The sequence below is a fragment of the Cebus imitator genome, unplaced genomic scaffold (genome assembly GCF_001604975.1).
Source record: "Cebus imitator isolate Cc_AM_T3 unplaced genomic scaffold, Cebus_imitator-1.0 Scaffold63, whole genome shotgun sequence".
NCBI lineage: Eukaryota > Metazoa > Chordata > Mammalia > Primates > Cebidae > Cebus > Cebus imitator.
In genome coordinates, this window is record NW_016107378.1 from 7,112,785 (window position 1) to 7,118,327 (window position 5,543).

General features: G+C 43.2%; 1 pseudogene; it reads right to left on the bottom strand.

Moving 5' to 3' along the window:
• Positions 1 to 2,882: 2,882 nt before the first annotated feature.
• LOC108305426 lies at positions 2,883 to 4,090 on the bottom strand (annotated as a pseudogene).
• Positions 4,091 to 5,543: the final 1,453 nt, after the last annotated feature.

The following is a 5,543-nucleotide window of genomic DNA, read 5'->3' on the forward strand; positions in this document are numbered from 1 at the left end:
AGAAACTAAATTTTCACTGCATCCCCTTTGTGCCATTTAAACTTTATGCAGTGTGGCTGTTAGTTTACCAATAAATGAATAAAATTTTTAAAAACATAAAATAAATAGGAGCACAAAGAGGAAGTTGTTGGTAACTCCGCAAGTTCTAAATGTCATTTCTCACAGTCACCAACCCCCTCATCCAGACCCATGTACAGAGGCCCAAGTCCAAGGGGTTAGTTTGCTCTGGCCTATAGTGCAATGACCAATGCTATTCAATTGCCATCATCGTCATTACCCCTGACTTTTTTTTTGAGCACTTATTATGGCCAGGTGCAGTGCCAAGCCTTTTACATGTCTTACCTCTTTTAAACTTCCATAACAACTCTATAATGTAGCTGTTATTATTACGAGTAAGTTGCCTAAAGTCACACACTTGATGGGAAAATGATAAAACTAGAATTCATACTCAATTAATCCCATTAGAGAACCAACATTATTAACCATGCATCCTACTGCCTTTAAATAAGTAAGACATGGCTTATGACTTATGAGCCCAGGCCAGACTGACAGCTACAATGTCTGTCTGCTTTCCCAGAACCTGGGAAGAGTCCCCATGAAAGCACACCTGAAGTCCCTCAGTCTGAGCACGCCTTTACACTTCAACAAAAGTTTCAGAATATTTGGGAACATGCAGGCTGAATCACGGCACATGACCTCGAGTTTATTGATGCCTGCTGGAGGTGAAAGGCCTGCCCATGTCAGCTAAACAGAGAGAAGACGGAAGACTTATCTATTTATTTTGATAAATGTAAATGAATTCTATTACTTGTCAAAATGTTATCAAGACCCCAGTGAAATGAGCAGCGGTTTTTTTTTTTCAGGGTGAAGGGAGTGAAGGGAGAGAGAAATGAATGCTCAAGACAGATTGCTTTGATTTGAAATGAAAACAAACAACTTTAGGGGGAAAAAAGGTTTTCATTATTTTGGAGACCGTAGCATTCTTGCAGATATATTCATGAATTAATCATTAAAATCCTGAAATGTGAAATAAATCATGTGGTTTTTCAATGCCAGCCCACAATAAAGGGGGCCTCAAACAGTTATTAAGACACAGTGCTTTAAAGCTGCTACTGCCTACAATGACTTTGCTCTAGGAATAAAGTGAATGAGGTGTGTGTGTGTGTGTGTGTGTGTGTGTGTGTGTGTGTGTGTGTATGGCAGCCCTGCAGTCCCAGGCTGGAACCGTGTGTGAGCCAGCTCCAGCCGTGTGTCATCACATAGTAGCACTATTTAATATCTGCTAATGGAATGGCTCTGTCTGCCGTCGACAGCAGGATCAAAAGAAGGCCATGCAGCTTTTAAATTATTAGCACTAATTAGGCAAATCAAAGAGGAGGAGGGCAGAGAGACCAGAGAATGCATTCGAAGGAAAGCAAGGGGATCGCTACCTACCTCGTACTGTCAAGATCCAGCTACCAAACAGCCAATTAGTGCTGAAGACCCTTCCGGAGCAATGGAAGAATGAGCAGTCCCGCCCCAAGTAGAAGCAGGACGGCTTCATTACGGTGACTCGGAATTAAAATATAAAGGTTGCTGATCATTGCATAATTAAATAAAGTGGCAGGCGCCAGCTATCTAGGAGTTTCCAGAGCTACTTTATTAAAGCCACCTTCAGGACTTCCTCAATGACCCTCCCACAGGCAGGCCTGGAGCTGTCCGTGGTACTGACAAACATACAGCCTTAAAGGGCCTGTTAGAGCCAAAGGGCTTCGAGGGGGCTTTCTTCCTAACTACCCCATTACCACCACCCCATTGCTAAACCTGAGGATCATTCTGCTTTTCTTTAGAATCCATTTTCCAACTAATTAGTCAAGAAAAAGATGGGGAGTGGAGAGTGAAAAAAAAGACCAAACCTAATTAACTCCCAGCCACTGAAATCTAAATAAAAAGTTACTAAAACTGAGGTTGTCCCCTGTTGATGTAACCTTTATCCCTCTTCTTTTTTACCTGCCAAGAGGACATACGATTTTCTTGAGTTTGATTGGGAGCTAATCTCAGGCTGATCACAATGCAATATCCAGATTCTTTGCAGGTGTGCAAGATAACAGGGCAGTAGGCCTAATGCACCTGGTCCCAGACCGTGAAAGAAGCACCTTTTTATCTCAGAGGCTGTGTGTGATGACTTCCTGGGAGATCATGCCAGGTTCCTGGGAGCCTTATCTTCTAGAACTGTGGAGTGACTCGATTTTAATTTTGCTCCTTCAGTCCTTTTTTGCATAGGCTTTTTCTTCTCTATATCTTCTCTGTTGTTTCCTCTCTTTTCTTTATTTTCTCTTCTTTGCTATCTGCTTTTTCATATTTCTATCTCCTCCTCTCTTTATTTCTCTCTCTTTCTCTGTCTCTATTTCTCCCTGATTTTTGAAAACCAAACTTTAAGAAGAAATAGGATTCAATTTATTTAAACTTTTGAGTTTGGTTTGGGACTAGGTTTATTGACTGGGAATATGCCTCATACTCAGGAACTGAATCCCTGTAAATCTTACCAATCAATTACATTGTTACACTCCTTTCATCTAGAAACTTGAAAAAAGTCATTTAGGACACTATCAAACAACCTGTAGGTACTTATTTAAAAAACATATAGATAAGCATTCTAGAAAACAAAAGAAAAATAGGAAAAAAAAGTGGCATATGTTTGTTCACAGCCTTGAGTTTGATTCCTGTTTTGTTACTGCAGGAAAAGTGTCCTATTTCAGAGCAAGGGGTCTGTGAGGGCAGCCATGGGTGCCACGCTGGAATTCAAAGCATGTGGAGGTGGAAAAAAAAGGTCTGGACAGTGGAGAGGTGAAGGTGGAATATGAAGAACCCCACGGGAGACCAGCTATCTTTCCCTCCAGTCTCCTCAACTTGGCTCAGTGGGCTGCTTCAACTCCATTTCAGATGCAAGCTGAAGTCAAAGAGGAAAAAACTGTCCTGACCTCAGCAAACAAACAGGAAAGATATGAGCACAGCTTCTCTAGCGCGACTTGTGCAGCTCACATGGTGTCATGGCGACGGCGATGCAGAGACAGGTGGTCAGAACGAGAAAAGCTGCGGTTGCAGTCTGTGCACCGGAAAGGCTTGATGCCTGTGTGCTTGCGGAAATGGCGAGTGAGCTCATCGGAGCGAGCAAATTTCCAGGAGCAGCCATCACAAGTGCATTTACAAGGCTTCTCTCCTATATGAATTCTGTGGTGAGCTTTTGGGTGAGAGCATTTAGAGTACACTTTGCTGCATCCTGCAAAGTCACATTGGTGCATCTGTCTTCTCCTCAAGTCAAGTGACTCTTCTCCCTGAATTTGGGCCATTGCTGCTGGTTCTTGCTGTAGTCCCTGCAGACTCTGTGAGGCTGAGGATCCACTCTCAATTGCACTCTCCTCACTGTCACTTGGAATCTCCAGTGGAGACATGGAGGTTGGGACAACTTTCACTGATCCAGCATTTGTACCATCTCCTCCAATGAGTGGGACTGTAATGGCTACAGGGCCCTCATTTGCAGGCAAAGTAATATACCCCATGGGCAGAGACTGAACTACCACTGGGATGGGTTCAGGTCACCTATCTTACTTAAAAGACAGACTGAGGGGATTCTGTGAATGTAAGATCTTCTAGACACCAGTGCCCTGAGAAGGTGTCAGGATAGAGCCTGGGGTTAGAATAGTAGGAATATTTGCTGAAGTGCTCATGTCAGATGTTGAATTGAACACTACAAAGGTTTGGAGAACAAACTGTGGCTTGGGAGGATGTACTGGAGCTTGCAACATGCTAGCAGTCTGGAGAGGAGCCTTAGGCTTGTGAAAGGAGAAGTCAACTGGGTCTACTGGGGACAGGCTGAAATCACTCGCCGGAAGTTCTTCTGGGGGCTCAAACTTGATGTCATTAAACAGTGCTGGGTTCTCCATGGGGTGGGCATCCAGGAATGCTGGAGAAGTCATATCATTTCTGCTTCAGTCTCAGGGGGCTCTCTGCTCTGAACAGGGCCAGTGACTGTCTTGAATAGCTGCGTTGAGCCACCTTCTGAATTAAGTTGGACCTCCAAGTCATTTATGAGTTGATCCATGTAGACCATGTCACTAGCTGAGGACTCCTGAAGTGTCCAGAAACTCATACAGTCCTCAGGGAGGCCCGTACTTCTGAGATAATTGCAAGAGAGCTGTTCCCTTCACACCCACCCCAGTCTGACATATCACGCAGAGCTATGTACTCTTGTCTTCTCTTTATTGGCCTCCCACCCTTGCTTTTTCTCCTGGTGAACACAAAGTTAAGGAAGAGAAAGAAACCTTCAAGACAGAAACCCATGAGGAGCTACCACAAGAGGATATCCTCACCTCTGCCATCCCTTCACCTCTGCTGTTGCTGCCACACACCCCAGCACCTTCCTGAGTGGGTGGAATGATTCTCTGTATTCCTTCCTTTTTAAAAAATTCTGTCACTTATCATATTATTGCTATGACTACAGAAAACATAAAGTTTTCATTCACTCACTCTTTGATTTTTATCTATAGCTTCCTTGGTTTAGCGAAATTTTTTTGGAATGGTCCAAATTACCATTTTCTCTTTCAGAAATCCTAAACAAAGGCTGGAATTATATTTTAAAGGAGAGTTGGATCCTCAGAAGTCATGACAGAAAGTAGGTGTATGAGTTAGTGTAGGTTGGGCTGCAGTAACAAACAGAACCAATTATGTAATGGTTGAAAACAATAGATTGTATCTCTTTCTCACATAATAGCCCAAGGTAGGTCCAGGTTGGTGAGTGATCTCTTGCCCACACAGTTACTCAAAGACACAAGTTAAGAGTGGCTCTGACATCTTCAATGAATGTCTTCCAAGATGGACAGGAAGAGAAACAAGCGTAAGTGGGAGATTTTTAAGGACCAGACCTGGAAGTGCCCTACATTAGTTTCCACTCAGGCTGCATTAGCCAGAATTCAGTCATCTGCCATATATAACTGTAAAGGATGTTAAGAAATATATTAAACCGTGTGTCATAAAAACTAGAACCTGATATTGGCAACCATTTAGCAATCTCTGCCAAATGAGATGTAGGAAAGAGATAAAGAAAGTCACAGGCAGAAAAGTGAAGAACCAAGAGCTGTGTCCACACAACAGCAGACGTGCAAGTCTCGGCACAGAACTTGTCCTGGAAAAGGATAGGAACCTGAGTTGGACACCTCAGCGCCACTTCTAGCCAATCAAGACGTTGTCCATGGTGCACCCCACCTATTGGAATGTCACTGTAGTGCGGGAATTCAGGACATAGGATTCAATCTGAGTCAGACAGGCATGGGATGAAATCCAGATCCCCCTCTTTCTATATGTGTGAGCCTGAATAAGATATTTCTGTGAACCTCGGTTTCATCATCCATAAAATAGGAGAAAAATAATGCTTGCTTTATGTGATATCTCTGAAGATTACACAATTTAAAAGATGCAAAACTCTGAGCACAATGTCTGGCACATAATAGGTACTCGATAGATGGTAATTGTTGACACTGTGACCATGCTCACCACTGCTACGCTAG